The 19,257-nt window shown below is 43.5% G+C and overlaps 1 pseudogene; it reads right to left on the reverse strand.

The window, feature by feature from the left end:
* Positions 1-1,388: 1,388 nt before the first annotated feature.
* Positions 1,389-10,082, reverse strand: LOC127770901 (regulator of nonsense transcripts UPF2-like; annotated as a pseudogene).
* Positions 10,083-19,257: the final 9,175 nt, after the last annotated feature.

Consider the following 19,257-nt stretch of genomic DNA (forward strand, 5'->3'; position numbering starts at 1 on the left):
GAGAGAGCCTGCATGCATGGCCGGCCACTGGCGTGCACCAATTGGCGCGGACTGGCGCCGGTGGACAGCTGGTGGCCGGACCAGCTAGCTGCGGATTAGGGGTGGTCACAAGACTCACAGCTCATCAGATAGAGTGTGCCACTGTGTCCGAGCGGCGAGCGACACTTATTATGATCAACGTGTCACACGTTGGTGCATGGCTCGTGACAGATAGCGCGCCATGTATGATATTAGTATCATTTTGTCTCACTATATATTAGACTATATCGCTCTTTTATGGTGCCGATGAGCACACGTGCTGTTGTTCTTGGGATCCTATTTTCTCTCACGTGAACTGGCTATTTTTCCCCATCCATGCTAATTATTGTTCCAAAAAGTTATTTAACTTTTTTCGAAAGATATTTTTCTCAAGACATTTTAGGTCTGTAATCTGTCATCTCTGCATGACGATGGATGGATCATGCCAAGTTGCCAACACTTGATTTTGGCGGATCCAAAAAAAATAACAGTGGGGAAGTTTTCACGTCAGTAGTAGGGCCTCAAGACCCCGCCCCCGTGCTGGATCCACCCAGTTTTCTCCTCGCAAGTCTGGAACCTTGTGTGCAGCCAGCTACACATTGTGACGGATCAATAGCCGTGTGTTTGATGTGATGATAATCCTGGTGGCATGGATGTTTCGAAGAATCGAAGGAGCAGAATGCTCGCATTTTTTATGGCGTCGCTCGCTCTGCTGTGAGAGTGGCCGGGATAATTCACGAAGAATGGTGGACATGGCGTGTGGCTAGGCGCCACTTGATGTTCACTGTGACTTGTAACATTTAGAGGGGTAGCATTTACCCTAATGAGCTGGATCGGTAGGGACATGTTTTAAGAAACAACCATGTTTGTTGTTTTCTGTACTAAACTTCTCCTATCTTAATGCAAATCCTATCACTAAGATTATAGACTTGTTTCTCTAAAAAAAATCAAAATTTTCTTTACTATTTAAGATATAAATTTCTGGCCTTTGGGTCGGCTCACATCGTTATGTTGTCCAAAATCACTTAAATTCGGACCAAGTTCGTAAAGTGAATGATTTTGATTATTAAGGACTGAAAAGTGTCTAATTCTAAACTTTCATAAGAGTTGGTAGATAAAATAGACGTCTACTTAAATATTACATAAAATGAATATGGCAAAAATTTGTTAGAAGCAATAATAATAGTTTAATAATAATAAAGATATAGAGATGAAATAATATCTATAAGACAATCCTAAAATTTTTCGTCGAGCGAAATGGACTATTCTTTATCTTTATGTTTAATAATGGTTCAATGTTAAGTGTAAGCATCGTTTCTTCATAATATTTTATTTATTGGGCCTGTTCGGCTGTCATTTTTCACAGCCGGACAGCAGCAAGTTGCAGCTGCTGCAGCCGCACAACGAAGGTTGCAGCCGCAGCGCTGCCGCAGATATGACAACCGAACAGGCCCATTCTTTGGAGAATTAGAGCTAATGGATGTGTACTATCAATAGAATAGAGTATATATCGGTTCATCAAGATTCTACTTAATTGAAAGCACTGAGTAACTTTCCTCGAGAATCTTTTAGTCTAGTTGAAAAGTTCACTTTATAGATTTGGCTTTCTTCCTTCTTCTTTTCATTATCATACATAGAGGATGTGGGCAAAGACTTTCTTTTGTTACTTCCCTGCTTCTGTGCAGAGCCTGAACTATTTTGTACTATACATTCCCACTTACAAATCTACTCCCTGTTCTCTTCTCTCGTTCGGTAATTGTCTGAACTCTGAAGTGTACAGCACACATATAGAATTTGCGGTGGGACCCAGCAAGCCGGAGTTGCAATTCAGCGCTGGTGGTCACTAAGATGCACAACACTCGACGGTGAGAGGTGCAGTAGGGGAATTGTTTTGGGTGGTCCCTCCAAAGGTGGTAGCACGGCCCCACCATGAGACACCAAAATCCTTTTTTCTCCAAATTGGCTGAATTACCCTCGAAACAATCAAACCCCCATCCACATCCATATGTGGCCTTCATTTCGCCCAGAGAACATAGTTCGGTAAACAAACTTTTTGTTCTCCTTGATTTCCACTATACGGCAGAGCACATAAGGATTTACCGCGTCCACGTACGTAGTGGAGGAATTGCTGTCATATGCTGCAGTCAAGTGAGCAAGTGAACGATCTCTTGGAGCGAGATACGAGTCACGTCTCCGGCTAAAGGCGATAGCTTACACATAAAGCAAGGCACTAACACAAACACGGGCACACTAAGCATGCATTACTTATTTTTCCACATCAAGGCCACCTGAGACTGGACTCTGGAGAGAGAGAGAAAGAGGAGGGATTAGATATTATACGCATAGATGCGGTGGCTGGCTAGCTTCTTTATCCAAGTCGGATCAAGAAGAACAAGTGAAGAGAAAAGAGAGGGGGAGCATGCACCACAATCCCACGGCTAAAGCAGGCAGGAAGAAACAGAATCCGGCCGCTTTATTCGCGCCACACTAACAAAACCGGGAAACCCAACTAGGCAGGCAGCGCGACGCAGAATCTAGCACCTCACGCAAGAGTCAAAACGTCCCGAAAAGCCAAGGCTCCCCCTTCCCTTCCCCCGCGAGGCGTCGAGGCCACCACGGCTGCGCCGCGCACATCAGATTCCTTGGAGGAATAAAAGGTGATGCTGCAAGTGACACCATGACAGAATCCACTTCTCCAGAGATTCCAGAGGCCACCCAGATACTATTTTCCCCTAGTGCTCCAGCAACTATGGATGGACAGCCTAAAGCCGTAAGTTCGCTCACCAGTGTCAGGAGCCCGGGAAAAGAAGATTTAAAGATGGCTGTTGATGAGTCAGTTGCATGGATCCTTCCTCCGAGATGGCAACTGCGCTACTAGCTAGGACGACGACGCCCCATATGCAGGGTGCCCACCCGTGTAAAGAGTAAAGACTAAAGAGAGAGGAGCATATGGATTGGAAGGCGTAAAGAGGTCGATTCCGTTTGGGCCTTATGATTGTGGGGGCACTGTGGCCTGTGCGCTCCGAAGGGGCAGGGACGGACGGAGAATTCCGAGCCGTAATCATGGATTCCTGCCGCGACGATGCGCTCCCCTGTAGATGCGCGGGTCGGGCGCCCTGCGTAACATCGGACGCGACACCGGTGTGCCAGCCCGTAGTGGACTCGGACGAGCACCGCGGCGCGATCGCATTGGGGGAGCGGGGCTTGGCATCGGGGTCACGCGCGCCGGTCACCCCGGGCGCCTCGCTTTTGCTTTACCCCGTCGTAATTGCTGGGTGGAAATAGTAGACGCGCACAAACGCGTATCGAGCAAGAGGTGTTAATCATGAAGGGGGAGGAAGGAAGAGGGGTAGTGTTGGTACCAGATGATGGGAAGCACTCAGGCACCAGGAGTCCAGGAGTGGCGCGCGTACAGCTCGAACGGGTAAAAAGGGCACTGAGAAAGCGAGTAAACTGAATCCTCAAGCTTAGGGTCTTCGGATGCAGCCTGCGGGCACAATGAATGAATGGAAGATGCAGTCTGCGGGCACAACGGATGTCAGTAAAATACTGGAGGAGGATTCCACGATTATCTATTCATCCGTCATCGAGTAATGTTAGAGCGACCTCACAGTCGTGCACCTTCACTTCCTCGGGATGACTATACAGACGGATCATTTCTGAGGCAAAGGATGTGGCAGCCAGTTTATGATCTCGACTTCTGCCATAACCATAGTTGAACCCACCAGTGATGTGGTAGCGCCGCCGAGCACCTCCACGTCTGTTTGAACCAGCATCCCAGCTGCCACGCCCAGCAGACCTGATACTGCTGCCTGCGTTGATTCCTCCTTGGCTTCAGTCCCCAGTTTGCAATGACGTTTTGTTTAATTCTTGATGCTTTGCTTCTCCTCAAGCTCAGCAGCCTCTTGCTGCTTTGTGCTCTGAACAAGTGAGCAGTCTCCAGGGATGAACATTTCCTTTATCTGCTGTTTGTGCCCTTTCTTCACAAGCACCTTGATACACACCTTGCCACCATCCCCATCATTGATACTCACGGATGCATTTTCTCCTCCATTCTCTAGTTCAGTGGCCCTTAAGTCCTTTGACCTTTCAAACACATTCATTGGTATCACCATGTTCAAAGTGGGTTTGGCCCGCAGCTCCAACTTACGTGATTCCAGGCTCTCCTGTAAAAGGGCTTTCAGCCCCCGGTCAAAGTCTCGTTAGGATCAACTCATACATCCTCTTTTTTAACATGAACAATTTCTTCTTCATCAAAACCAACAGGCATGTTATCATCGCCATTGTCATCCTCCTCAGATCTTCCATCGGATCTCCCTTCGCTTGGAAAATCAGTGTCTTCATGTCCATCCTGATAGATGCTTCCATTTGAATAGCTCTCACTGCCAGTTCTTCATTATCATTTCCATTTTCATCAATCCTGTCTCTTGAGCTCTTGTGATTAGCATCAAAAGAAACATAATCAGATTGTTTCGTCTGCTCTTTGCTGCCTGAGTGCCATTCATTTCCACATTTCTCAGCTGATGCAACATACCCATTTGCTTCAAGCTCAATCAGAGCAACACTCAGTTCTTCCATAGATGAATATCTAGTCATGTTAGATCCTAGATGAGCAAACAAATCCTGCACTGCATGTAAAAGGAGTTAGCTTGTAGTCACTGAAAGTACAGTAAGTTAATCAGCCTCAATGATCTAACATGCCACTGAAGTAATGCAGAACTGAGAGCTACAAAACAAGAGCAAGCACACAAAAGCAGTCCAGACCAAAGAAGGTACTTTTACATGTCACCAACAACAAATATTTGTGCATAAGAAACTATAATGTTGGTATATCTGCTTAGAAACATAGTAGTGATGCGCTATGCTGTTATCCTAGCAAATATAGATAACAAACATATAAAGCAATAATAATTCTGTTCCAAGTCAAGTTGTTGAGTGACTTTTACAAATATTGTATTATTGTAAGTTGTGATTGCAGTGGATCCAGAATATTCTGTTAGTCGCCTAAATCTACAAATCTCAATGAATCTTCTGCCTATTGTTGATATGACTTCCAAAGTACCCCCCTGCTTCATTATTAAGTAGAAGGTCAACATTACAGTTCATTAGTCCAGATTGCAGGAAAAAAACGTTGGAAACTTAGTACCTTACTACCAACTACAACCAGATTTTTTCTGCCCCCTTAAAACTCAGGCAGGCAGCAATTATGTAAAGAAAAGAGCTGAAGGAGGAACCAATTTGGCCCCACCTTGCACCATACATTTAACATGGTGCATCTCACCAGCTCTTCTCCACTTATATTGAATTTACAACCTAATGGCTACATATACCAGGAAGAATCAGAGAAATTCATGCTATGAAATTGCAACATCAAACTCTACATCACGCAGTAATGACCCTTTGCTAAGAACATATCTCTGAAAACGCAACAAAAATATGTGAAGCTTTCTTTTAGAAGAGCCTCTATCAAAATAGCGTCCGCAAGTCTGGAGAAGTGCAGTGATTAGCCTAATCCTGAAAAAAATCTTCTGGAGGGTCTAGCAGATCATGTTGCACAGCCACAGGATAAAGGGTAGATTCAGTGATAAGTGACAACATATCAGTTATTTTAAGAGAGACAGTGAAGCATGCATGAAGCAAGAGGATTTTGTAACAAACACATTCTGGTTTGCAGATAAGAAATACACACGGAAAGTTTCAGCGTACATAAGTTATATATTTTGCAATTTTAAGCAAGAATGTTATCATATTAAAAAGTATGTAGTTCTTTAAGCCATTCTGAAATGAAAGAAATGCACCAAGAAACAACTAGAACTTGACATCATACATGCCAAGATCTGATTTTTCTTTTTCTAGATCAGCATAGAAGATAAGAAAATAAAGTAAGGTGCTCCTATTTTGCAAGCACACTTACTTCAGGTGTTCTGTGACCAAATACAATGATAAGGTATAGTGTCTGAAATATAATAGATGAGCCAATATGCTCGTAGTTATATAACTCCCCAAAAAATTGCATGTGGGCAAGCCGTTGTTGCTGCATTGAATAGTCATTCAGCTCAAGCCCAACTCTTATTTCCTCTAGAACCTGAATCAAGATAAACAAAGTACAAAATCATCAGTGTTCTAGTTAACCCATTAGAATAAAAACCATCATTAAATTAAGGGAATCATGATTTGATACTTGCTGCTAAAGATGTAGATACCATATTTGTAATGAAAATCACCCTAGGAAGTAACAGTACACTGCTGATCTAAATTGAACACAAATAAATATATAAATGTCAAGTAAAACAAAACTGTAAAAAGATGGAATACCTTGCTAGTATTTCTTCTTACAAAAGAAGCAGGTCAGAGATCACAGAAATGCAACAAAGGTCATGCAAATAAACATACAAGTATGCAGTATAGGTCAACATACTGGCTTCATTAATCGTAATGTTACTTCGCATGCCATATCATTTTCATGTAAGTACAGAAGTTGCGTAGCTGCCTTCTCTTGGAATGGTCTGAGTCTGACTCAATTAAAGAAACTAACCTCATCTACCACAGCCACCGCAAAATCTTCATGATAGTGACTAAGACCAGCAGTTGAGCAATCAGATGAACTTGGCTATACTTTCCCCCATGAACCTTCAAAAAACATTTCAACAGATACGGTTCACACTCAGACCAAGGTAACTTCTGTAGCTGATGAAGCACATAGTGAGCGCTTGACTTGTCAAGACCATGAAGAGCAGCTTCCTTATGTACTGCATAACAGTGGTTTGTTGGGAATATAAGTCAAATGCAATTACCAGTGAAGAGAACTAGAGAACATTTCAGAGAAGGAAGAAAATCCTACTCAATATAGAGGTGGTTGAACTTTAGAGACTCTTGTGGATCTTTCTGGTGGTTTGCATAAGTAGTAGGCATTTTCTACAAGTGTGTTGTGGCATGGATCCAAATTCTTGACATTTTTTAACCGCCAAAGTATCTCCAGCATGTTTGACATGTGAATTGTAGTTTCCTGTAAACGATATAGAAAGCATCCGCAGGTCTCAAGAAGATTGCAGGCCACATCAATGTTATGATGGCTGAAATCATCTAGGCTTGCCTGAAAGAACAGAATATCACATATCTAATTAAGTTCAAAACTTGTCAAACAGAGGCATTCATAACTAATTATGTTCCCTGTTCTCAAGGCTGAATTTGTGTGCGGCAAGCTGGTTAGCATTTAGGTGCCTAAGTATAATGCACTAATTATTTTTCCATCTAGAACACAGGAGACAATTCTTAGCCAAACTGAAATCATATAAATTGTAACTCCTGACAAGCAACACAGCACATGCAGAACTATACACTATTCAGTAGCAGCTAAAAGTTGGTAAAACAAACAAATAAGGAAATTGAGAAATTCAAACCAAGATACAATAAACAGGAAACTATTGATTCCATGTCGATGTGCATACCTTCAAACACCTAAAAAACAAGGCCTAAAGGTGCAATTTTGAATTTGCGCAGCTCCCCGATAAATCAAATGTTTCTGATTTTTGTTTCAAGATTTATCTGATCCTGAAAAGGACATGACCAAGAACAATAGTTAATGCTGAACTGCTGATGAGTAGGTAGGCCTGTTTATGTTTTCTGTTCCCATAGAGCTAACTACAGAACCACAGAAATGTGCAAAAGCTGATGGGGCCATAACCAAACTCGGTAAATTATGGCAGATGAGGAGAGGAGCAATACATGAATAAGTGGCAAACCTTCTTATTTATCAAAAAATTAAACTCGTCTTCAAGCATTGACAACGTAATACTTGGAAGATCCTTCATGTATGTTGACAAGGTGGCAACTAATCGGGAATAGTAAGGTAACAGTTCCAATGATGTTCTTGGAACATTAAATAAGGCCCATGCAAGTTTCTTCCTGTTTGCTTTAGAATTCAGATAGCAAAACTCTACCTGGAGAAGGTAAAGGCAGCTTGAGAATAAGGGGAATTGTCTAAAATGCATAGATGAACGTAACACAACATGTGTTTTTACCGTCAATTGATCGATCAGATCTCGACTACTACATCCTGGGAGCTTCTGTATCAAGGTATCCAAATTAGCACCTTCTGTGACTCTTGCCTTTGCTCTTTCAAGATCTCCATTTCTGACAGCATCATTTTCTCTAGAAATGTGTTTGCGTGACTTCTTTTTGTCGTCTCTGTTCTTGGGTCTGACATAAGTGGTTCCCTCCAGTTGACATAAGTGCACCGCAACTTGAGTTTATATTGCAATCACCTTATCATCTTTTTTGCTATGATCCGCCTCTTCATCATTTTCCTTCCGGTTCTCATTTTCCTTCTCCCCCATTTCATTCCACCAGCCAAATGTGGACAATCATGCAACGCTGCCAACAAAACAAGCGCATTAACACCCCCATACTTTTACTGACATTCAGTAAGTAAATGGAGAATCCTCATTAGGCATGTTAACGAAAAATGCCTCTTAAATACACATATATGGGGACCCAATCTCTCTATATTAGAACAAGCAGAAGGACTAGAGAACTAGTAACTTAGCAAAATTCGAACCCTAGAAATGGAGTAATAGGACACATTAGGGCACATTACTCTGCCATGGACATATCCACAGGAACCGAGATGAATGCGCTATGCAACAGCCGAAACTTGGGCTCGAACCACAGCCACTTCACCCCCAATTGACACACATACACACACACACAGAGGTGGTGGAATCACTGGGTGCCTACATTGATTTAACACAGCGAACCCACCCACGAGCAAACCGCAAGAGATCGAACCAAACGGATGGTCTAATCCACACCCCTGAAACCTAAAAATTCCGGAAACTGCATCGAAAAACAAAAACACAAAGCATCACAAGGCGGAGAGGGGGAGCTCCCGAACCGAGCGGATGGGCGGTCGCGCCTTCAACCATTCATCCCAAGAGAAAGTGGGAGGGAAAGGTGCGTACCGTCAAGGCGGCGGTTCCCGGCGACGAGCACTGCACGGCGACGGCCAGGTCGGTGCCGGAGAGCGAGGGAGGGTTCGGAGAAGAAGAGTTTGCGGGAGCACGAGGCCAACGGGACAAGTCACGAGGCTGAAATAGAGGCCTTGGTGGGCTTACTATTATTTGGGCCTCTTGGCCCACTTCATCAAACACTGTTCATACTCGGCCCAAAATAAGGTTACGTTTATTTACTGTTGGAATAAGTTCATCTGAGGTCCCTTAACTTGTCAACGAATCCGATTTTCGTCCCTTAACCGGAAAACCAGACACAACTGGTCCCTCAACTATCAAAACCGGTGCAGATTAGGTCCCTCAGCAGTTTTGAGGGTGGTTTTGGCTGACGTGGCGCCTACGTGGCTAATTTGACTCGGTCTTTATCTGACGTGGCATTGACGTGGCGCTTACGTGGCAATTCGATCTGGAAAAATAATAAAACCCGTGGGACCCACATGTCAGTTTCACATACACAAATTAATAAAAAATGGTGGGGCCCAGGGGCGACGGCGGCCAAAGCGGCGGCGGGCGAATTGGGGAAATCAGCATCACCTTGGACGTCTTTTCGTCGGAGACCAACGCATAGGCGAAGCACGATGCGGTGTTCAGCGGCGTCCTCCACGTGCTAGCGTACCCCGACCGCGTTGTGCAACGTCGACGACCGACGGCGCCCGGCAAGAAAGGCAGGAGCGGCGGGAAGTGGCCGGTGAGGAGGGAGCCACGACAGAGGAGGTGGCGGCTATGGAGGAAACGCGAAGCTGGTTGGCGAGGCGGAGGAGGTGCAGCCGGCAGCCGCCACCCCAGCGGAGGAAGAAGAAGAAGAAGACTCGACCGCCACGTCGCCGGCGTCTGCACCCGGCGCGAGCGAGGAGCCGGAGGAGCCCCGGCGGGCACCCTTGACGCCGAGGCAGAGGAAGCGATGAACCCTTCCACCGAGTCAGCTGAGGAGCCATCTGCCGCCATCTCCCCGCCATCTCCCCGGCCGCGGCCACCTTCAGTAAGGGCCCCGCAGGAGCTCCCGGCCCCGGGGACGCCGAGAAGGAGGAGGAGAGCAGCGCTAGCGCCACGCAGCATGGCTGCCTCCCCGCCGCGGCGCCTCCTCGTCGCCGCGACTCCCTCCTCACCGAGCGTTGTCGCTGCGGTGCCCCGCTTCTTGCCACTGCCGCTCCGGCCGCCGCCGCTCCGCCCACGGCCCGCCGCCGCCCTGCTCCGCTCCCACCGGGCGCCCTGACAATCGCCCGCTCTGGTCGCTGCCGCCCCACTCCACCGGTCAGTGAGGAGAGAGATGAAGAGAAGGGAGATGGGAAGAGAGGAGGAAGAAGAGGAGGGGTGACGATGACATATGGGGCCCACGTGGGCCCCACGATTTTTTTTATTAATTTGTGTGTGTGGAATTGACATGTGGGTCCCACAGGTTTTATTATTTTTGCGGATCAAATTGCCATATAAGCGCCATGTCAATGCCATGTCAGATAAAGACAGAGTCAAATTAGCCATGTAGGCGCCACGTCAGCCAAAACCATCCTCAAAACCGCTGAGAGACCTAATTTGTATCAGTTTTGATAGTTGAGAGACCCGTTGTGTCTGGTTTTTCAGTTGAGGGACGAAAATCGAATTCGTTGACAAGTTAAGGGACCTCAGATGAACTTATTCCTTCACTGTTTCTCTTTCGTAAGATGGTTACATTTATTCATACTCGCACGTGTTCTCGTGCCAGGCGCCAAGCTTTGTAAATGACCTAGTCTCCGGTGATATGCCTGGAGTTGGTGATTAAATGAAAGCTTATGTTTAAAAAAAGATTGTTTAATTAGTAGTACTCCATATATAGATGTAGTTGCTTTCAGCCCCAGCTAATTGGGAGTTTTCTTCAGATTGCTGATGTTTGCATGTATTGGTGATGAAAGCACACCACCGAATTTCTTAACACCGTTTTCATCCCTTTCAGTGTGACCATTGGCCCTGATCTCCATGTTATTATTTGTATAAAACTTGCGCTGCTCTTACCTGATCATATTATCTAGGAAGTTTGATATGATGAAGTCTTATCAATCACTAATATATCGTTGTGGCATCAGGAGCACGAAGTATACCATTAGTTGGGCAATTATTGTTGGACGTTGGTCCCTGGATAGTAGTTTATACAGGGCAGAATTCGACCAGTGACCTAACAAGATCTGAGATCCATGATATTTAGAAGTATATGGTGCCATCAGGACGCAAGCATGCAATCTAGTACAAAGATCCGCTGAGAAAAAGGTAGTGTCCACTGATCACTGGCATTTTCACCTTGATTTTACAGTGTACTTCAGAAAAGTGAGTTGCATCTAAAGTTGACCATGATAGATCAGCGATGGTACCAAAATATATGCCACTAGTTCATGAATCAAAACTTCTCACTTTCCTTCAGATTTCCCCCGATATTTGCATATCACGGTCCAGAGCTGACAGAACAGTAATGGATTATTAGGAGTTTGTACATTTTCCCTTATGAAGTACTATTACTTTACCAAACTTCATAAGTATAATAATCAACGGCGAGATTAAGTGGAGAAAAAAAGAACCAGAGAGAGATCTATTCTCTTAGCAGAATATAGTTGAACCGTTCAGGAATGACATAAGCCACAGCATTCAAAGATACATACGACAATTTGGAAATGCGGCGAGATTCAACTAGTCAATTCGTAACCATGCAAAGTTAATTTGCGTATGGACACGCCGCCCTAATATCCTAGGCGATCTGACTGCGCTAGAATTGCAGTATAATTAGAACGCTCTTGTTGTCTGATGACTGATGTGCTACAAGATCAGTCGAACTAATTAATGCTGGTACAGTTTCTCCCTGTCAAGGCAATCTGACTATCTAGGGAGCATATTCTCTGAATATTGCTGTCAGGTAAGCTTACTTACACCATGATAAAGCCAAGAGAGTTATTAGAGTAAGATTTCAACATTGGCACTAGCATGACAAAAACAGAAAAGATCATGGTCTTCAACTACCACCCGATTGATGGAGAGGGACCATATTTTCAGTGACGTCGGCGATATGAGATCAAAATAACGAAGCTGTTCAGCACATCGGAGGGGAGATCGACCGGTCATAACTATCGTTAGAGCCAGCCAGCACAGCATGAGCTTGAGAGCCATGTCATCCGACGAGAGCCAATCTCCAATGCGATCGCACGAACATGCATGGGCTCTAGGCCTCTAGCCTCCTCCAGCCCTCCGGGGCTTGATGCGTACAGGCGCAAGGCTCCACGGTTGTACCAACTCATGGGTCCAAAGCAAGGACAGATGCTCCCGATCTCTACGCAGAGACTGCAAACTTTGCAAGCACCGCATGGGTTGGTATGGATCGAATCCTACGGCTGTCCAATGTCACAAATTTTGACAATTTGACCATTTGAACAAACTAATTTCACAAATAAACCACCACCAAAACTTATTTTAAAAATGATCCTTTTTTTCAGTGCCAAATCATCTAGCGCTGAACTTAGACACCACAACGCCACGTCAACTGGCACTGAGTGCCGTGCCACCGCGGATGGGAGGCTAAGTCAGCGTGCCAATGCATATTCAGCGCCACACTATTTGGCGCTGAGGTGTCTAAATTCAGTGCCACACGATTTGGCGCTGAACAAAAGGGTCATTTTTGAAATAAGTTTTGGCGGCGATTCATTTGTAAAAATAGTTTTTGTAAATGGTCAAATTGTCAAAATTTATGGTCCAATGTGCAAAGGAAGACCGTATTGGTCCGCGCACATTACGCAACTAGCATCTTTATTTTTTTCTCACATAATAGCATATATATTTTTATGTTATATTATTAAAATATATTAAAATGGTAACATAATTTTAAATATGTACTTCCTTTACCAAACTGACCAACGTGTAATATTTATATTATTATGCATACATGAAATTATTTTTAAAATTTTTAATTTTAGTTAATTCTAAATTGTATTCCTATATGTACCTAGACTTTTCTTTCAATATTCTTTATTTTAAAATTATGAATTTTCGTTATTTATAAATTTTATTTCATATGGACTCTAAACCCTTATTTCAATACTTCTTATTTTAAAATTCTGCAATTTAGTTTTTTCTAAATCATACTCATATATGGACTCTAAATTCCTCCTCCAATATTTTATATTTTTAATTCTGAATTTTCTTATTTGTAAATTATATTTCTATATGGACTCTAGCCTCTTCTTTCAATATTATTTATTTTTGTTATTTTTAATTGTATTTTTTATATGGACTCTAAACTCATATTTTAATATTCCTTGTTTTCTAATTCTGGACTTTTAGTTATCTCTAAATTATATTCCTGTATAGACTCTAGCCACTTCTTTACAGCGGGGTTTTTTAGGACACAATATTCTATTCCTATTTTTTAAAATGTTTTTACGTTCTAATGAGAGCTTAATGTAATTTTTGGTATGTCTCGTGCAAGGCCTCAACCCTCACATGTGACCTGAGAGCAAACAAAGTCTTGAATGCATGTCCGGGATCAGAGGAGAAGATGCACACAACTATAAAAAGCACGTAGAGATCGATTCTATAGGTGTCAGAATAGCTAAAATTGGCACCTAAGTGCTTTTCCCTCCTCCACGATCTGAAAACACATAAAACTGACACCTTTAAGCAACTATAGGTGTCGGTTCTAAAGAAAAACCGGCACTAATAATATATAATAGATACAGTTTGTTAAAAACAGACACCTATAATAAATTATAAGTCGGTTTAAAAAAAACGGCACCTATACCAAACTGAGCCGAGCTGGCGAGCCGATCAAGCGCCGACCTTATCCATATAAGACATCTTATCCCCTCCCGTCCTTGTCCTTCTCTCTCTCTCTCGGTGGTCCGTGGTAGTGGAAGTGGCGGTGGCGGGCTACGCCCTCCCCTCCACCAGATCCGGCAGGAGGGGAGACCGCGGCGTCCTCCGGTGATGGCGGTGGCGGCGCCCGTACCCTCCCCTCCGCCAGATAAGATCCGGCGGGAGGAAAGGTGGCGGACCTCGGTGACAGCAACAGCGGACACCGCGCCCTCCCCATGCAGCGACGACGGCAGTGGTGGAGAAGGACACCAGCAAGAGGTGTGGAGAAGCCATGTTTTGATGTCTTTCTGATGTTCTTTTTTATGCCGTCGTGTTCATGTGTTCATGAATGATGTTGTTGATGCTATGTGTTCATATGTTCATTAATCTTGAATCTTTTATGTGTTCTTTGATCTTGTTGGGATGAAGTAGAGTTGCTCGAGCTGATGCATCGAACCACCTTTTTTTTAATTCGTGGAGTCTTAAAGGTGTCGGTTCCTAAACCGACACCTTCAAAAACACCTCAAAGGAGCCGACTAATTGAACTGTAGTGGTGGCAGTAATGACGTGGTATGCATCCATGCATGCACAAAATTTACTACTAGCTGGTATCTCCACAAGCAAAGACAGGTAGCCAAGTACGCTCCCTGCTTGTTCAGCTCCCGCACGAGTGACGACGGCCATTTCTCGGCCGTTCACATGCTCCTCGATGGACGACGACGACGATGGACGTCGTGGCTAGTGACGTACGTGCGCCCTTGCCGCGACAGCCTCACAGTCACAGCCATGCTGTATCTCGTACAGTCGTAACTCGTATACTATCTGCGTATAGATGACTTGGGGGTGTGTTCGAGGAGAAGGGGATTAAGGAGATTAGAAAGATACACAAAACGAGGTGAGCCATTAGCTCATAATTAATTGAGTATTAACTATTTTAAATTTTAAAAATAAATTAATATAATTTTTTAAAGCAACTTTCCTATAGAAATTTTTTTAAAAAAACATACCATTTAGTACTTTGAAATGCGTGCGCGCGAAAAACGAGACTCAATCTCTCCTATCGAGCCTTGGTACACAGTATCTTCCTTGGATCGCCCCCTCGCTTTGCACATGCTCACGCTCCAATATACTCCACTACGAGTATTCTTGAGAGATCGTGTAATATATACTAGTACATCTTATGGGGAGCTAGATTTTGCCTTGGCCTCTCGCCGGATAGCCATTATATTATAGGTTAATTAGATACATGACATTAAAAATATGCCGGTTTTGAAATATGCCACTAGTATTCATGTATTTACAACCATGCTATTATAATTTTACACATATTCGAGATATGCCACTCTTTACCCGTTAGCTGCATATCCAATAAATTCTGGACTAAACTGCCCTTCTTCTCCTTTCTTCTTCCTTCATCCCCTTCCTACCTTCTTCCCGCGCGACGACGGCGATGGAGCAGCAACGAGGAGTGGCAAGAGCGCGCGAGTAGCAGTGGGGACGGCGGCGCAAGTAGCAGCAGCAGCGAGCAACGGCGGAGCAAGCGGCCGGCGGCGTCCAGATCCGGCGCGGAGACCCAGCTCAGCGACGGCGTGGGGCCGGGTCAGCGGCGGGGTCGGGCTGTGGAGGCGGTAGCAGTGCAGGGCAGGCACCCCAAGTGGGAGTTCGCGAAGGGTGTTAGAAACCGTGGGCGGAAAGATTGACGCGATCGGGCTCGATCGACAACAAGCGATTGATCAGGCTTGATAATGTGCACGGTGCGAATCAGCCGGATCGCCGCGCAGGCCCACGCTGCGCCGGATGAATCGATAAAGCGAAGATACAGGCGACAGACTGACGAGACGATCGACAGCATTTGAATTCCATGCAGCCTTCCTCTCGCCTATCCTATTGCCAGCTTTATATGTAAACAAAAAATTAGCTCTCGACCACCTCGCCAGCTGCCTTTTCTATTTTAGTCTCGTCCGCATGCAGCTAGCAACTCGATCGGGGCAAAATCTCAAAGAATATTCTGGCCGTGGTAAAGGGGAGATCAGTTGCTTGTGGCACATGCACAATGCAGGCCTGGGCGCCTGGCATGGTCCCGCGACGATCTTCGTGTAAGGTGTGTGCTCTGTACGTTTGTACGTCAGTTTATGATGAGTACTATAAGAGCATGTACAATATCAGGCTATAAGCCAGCTGCAAATATATTTTAAAAAGATAAATGAGGAGACAAAAGAACAGCGGGTTACAGATTTATAGCCAGCTATAGCACGGACTCCTAGACACAGTGTATGTATGATGGGTGGGATTTGGTATTAATAATAGTATAGTATGTATCTATTGTATGAATGAACTATTAGATTGGCTATATATGAATTGGAGCTAGTAGTTGACTATATTATTAAACTTGCTCTAATGATCTTAACGATATGATCGACATTGTCATTTACAATTCGGAAACTTTAACTCGACCTCTCGATCTTGTCTGTTCGTACATTTCAACTGATAGATTATATTAGTCATGCGCATGCAATCCTGAGGAGCTTTCCGAGCTTCGATCTTCAACTAACAAAGAGGATTTTTATTACTACTTTGTATTTGTTTAATCGATCATCCTGAACACAAAGTATAGTAAGAAAAATCCTCTATGCTCCGGACCATAACTGATCAGTTATCGTCCTGTTGTACACGATCGAAGTTGTTATTGGAGCACCATAACTGATCCACTGAGAACGGCTGGAAGATTTGAAGCTATATATGGTCCTGGGCACGGTCAAATACATTGATGAAGAACTAGCGTTCCAATCTTTCAATAGGCATTGATAACTCTTGATTTGACGAAAACTTAATAAACACAATTCGGCCTCTGATCAACACAAGCCGAACTCTACAATCGCAGCATGACATCTGCTCTGGTTATCAAATGTGCGCTGCCCGATTGACCTCATCAAGAAGGCTAATTCTTGCATGTGAGTCAAAGAACACAAGCAAAAACAAGGAAGAGTGCAACTCAACTGCATATGAATGAATAAGCACTCGAATTTGGGTTCCACAAACTAAACTAGTGGCAAAACTGTAATGGCAAAAATAATCTAAGCAAAACTCGACTCTAATCTGTAACAGCTACTGAATGAATAAATATGATTAGTAATATCCTAGGGTTAGCTTTAAGGCTTCCACCCTTTCGACTTAGCCCATGACACAATTACAATGTTCCAGACCCAAGTCAGATTCGGACTGAATAAGATGCATTGTTTTTTTGCAGGTTCCCAATAGCTTAGTAAGAATTTTGATGTGGGACCAAAACCATCTGAAAGTAGATTATGTAAGCTTTGTAACAAGTACTTATGGGTCCTGAGATTCCTTCTAAATCAGTGGCTAGGTTCGTTTGAAATTGACGCTGTCAGGAGGCTAGCTTGAATTCAAATCAAAACATGCATAACTTCATATATTGCCTTCTATGGAGAAAAATGACATGACGATTTAGGAGTAGACTTAGGAAAAGTTTTGGTTTGGTCTCCAATCAACTACTTTGATCATCCGTAATTAGTTGTGCTCAGTTTATTTTCTTTTACCTAAGCAAGTACCTCTACAAACAAGAACACACAAAATACATAGTGCAATAATGTTTATTTAAATATATGACATATTGTGTTGCAACGGGTAGAGCCAATTTAATTTGTGCATATGTATCCATGGATAAACAGCCCATTGTTTCGTTTATTCATGTGCTTACTGTATCGCTTATTACCAGATAAAAGACTATTTGTGTGAAAATCTTTTATATACATGTTCTTAGCGATTCAAAAGAATAAATAACCAAAAAGTCAAATTCAAAATTAAATTATAAAGTTTAATATTTGACTTATAGGAATAAGCATAAACGAAACAATGAGGCCTTCAAACAACGAGTTCGATTTGTCGTCCAGCTTTATCTCAAGTTGGGTTGGAATTGATGACGGATGGAATCAGCAATTTTGATCATCCTTTATTTCGGTTGGCATGTTCTTTTCGAAAGTAAAACTGATTCTTATGGATTATTGTAATAGTATCCCTGCTAGTACGTACGAGCATACGTGGAGACTGACTTGAAATCATGGTAACATGTCCCAAGAATCGTGTCGTGTAGTACGAATGGAATTGGATGATCTAAGCAACGACGTCAGTGATATCCACACGAACTCTGCGAGTTTCATTCGCTTGGAATCCATGTCACACATAATCTCTTTCGAAGTTTGCTCGCAAGTCGTGACTTCGTAATGAATGTTACGCGTCACAGGAATCGGATTCCTACGGCATACCATAGTTTTGAACAAAACAACTTCAATTTTTAAATCACGGACGAGGGCGACGCAGTCCCAATCGAACATGCGGCAAGGGTAAATTGCGCGTGTGAGGGCGTCACGGGTCTAATCGGGCATGCGGAAAATCATGCGCACGAGGGTGTTGTGGGCCCAATTGTGGCGGCATGCAAAGGCGTGTGTGGAAAATGGATACAGGCGTGGGCCTGATTGTTGCGTGCGGCAAGGGGCGTGTGAAAAGATGCGAGCTCAATTAATTCGCTCACGTCTTAGATAGGAGAAACACTCTGGTGTAAGAAAAAAATGAAAGGATTTGACAAAAATATAAAATTAAAACCGATTCAAAAGCGGATGACGTACCAAAATTCTGGCGGAAACATCTTCAGTTTTTATGACAGTAAAGATAAATTTAACATGAAAAACAAACCTTTGGCTAATAAATATATAAATAGCCATGGTCATGTCCGAGCTAATAATGTCCTCGTCATACAGTAGACATCCATTTTCTCTATGTGACAGTGTAATTTGGATAAGTGGAAAACCAGAAAAGAGGAGGATTTGGAGTTTGGACATGGTGATGCATAGTTACAAAGCACGGCAACTAGGGTTTGTTTAGTTTCAAGATTTTTCTTTAAACTTCTAACTTTTCTATCACATTAAAACTTTCCTACACAGATAAACTTACAACTTTTCCGTCACATCGTTTCAATTTCAACCAAACTTTCAATTTTGGTGTGAAATAAACACACCCCTACTGTGGCCAGAATCTCCTATGGGTCCATGCCTAAAAGTTCATGATCCACATTTTGGAGTAGTCCCTTCCAAAGGGGCAAGCCACTGCTACTGCTTTTCCGCAATAATAGTGGTTTATCTCCATCTCTCTGTTCTGTTGCAGCGTCATCGATCCTCCGTTGATTGTTCTTTTCGTACAGGATTAGACTTTTGATCTTTAAGAAAGCTGCAACTAGGTATAGCGAATAGGGAGCAGTTTTTAATGCTCTGAAGGCTGTTGCTTGTCAAGAACACCTTACCACTTCTGTAGCTTACTGTGTAGGATTGTCCATTAACCAAAACTAGCATGGTGGCCTGCGCAGATTACGCGGCTAGCATCACTATATTTTCTCTCATATAATAGCATATATGTT

Source organism: Oryza glaberrima, chromosome 4 (assembly GCF_000147395.1).
Source record: "Oryza glaberrima chromosome 4, OglaRS2, whole genome shotgun sequence".
NCBI lineage: Eukaryota > Viridiplantae > Streptophyta > Magnoliopsida > Poales > Poaceae > Oryza > Oryza glaberrima.